Consider the following 869-nt stretch of genomic DNA (forward strand, 5'->3'; position numbering starts at 1 on the left):
ACTACCGGCTAAACGCCGTTCTACGTGAACGGGCTAGTCCATCCTCGCGTCCCGCTAACGCCGCCATTTCATAGCCCAGGGCTTGGTGGGGGAGAAATAGCCGAACAGCTAGCTGATGTCAGCCCCCTCAACATCCCTAAAGAAGTCGATGACTTCTTGTCTACCAGACTGAGTGTCCTACGACACATTCGCGATGTGATGGTTGAAAGCCAAGACCTGCAGAAACAATACGCAGATGTGAAAGGAAGAGGCAATGTGGAATGCTTTGAGGTCGGGGACCCGGTTTTATTAAATTCAAGATCTGCCTACATATGCAGCCTCTGCTATTTTCAGAACGAAGCTTCGTCCACAGTTTATCGGACCGCTTAAGGTTGTGGCCAAACGGGGCATGGCGTACACGCTGAACCTTCCGAAACGGATGCGTACCCACCCGGTGTTCTACGTGGGCTTGCTTAAGCCGTACCGGGATCCGGTGCAAGTGAATGCGGAAGCGTTGGCGCCAGAGCGGATCCCACGGACCCGCGGTCACCCAGAAGTTGAATCAGCTACTGGTTTTGAGCGCGGAGTGCAACAACCTCCATTTCCGATGGAGCCAAGCGCTGCACCGTTGTCTGCAGCGATGCATTTGTCTGCTCCACGGCTAGGAATTGCTCCGACAGAGAGCGATGGTCCTCAAGGCAAGGCAGCCGGCGCACGACGTGTTCTAAATCGTCAAGAGCGTCCGCACAGCGATATGCTACCTCAGCATGACGCTCAGCAGAGCTCCGATTTCGAAGGACCTTGTCCTCAAGGACTCGAAGAGCACCACGATTCACCGGAAGGCGGTCGACCCGGTCGTCACCGCCCACCACCGACTCTTCTCGATGAGA

Source organism: Plasmopara halstedii (assembly GCF_900000015.1).
Source record: "Plasmopara halstedii genome assembly, contig: Scaffold_444, whole genome shotgun sequence".
NCBI lineage: Eukaryota > Oomycota > Peronosporomycetes > Peronosporales > Peronosporaceae > Plasmopara > Plasmopara halstedii.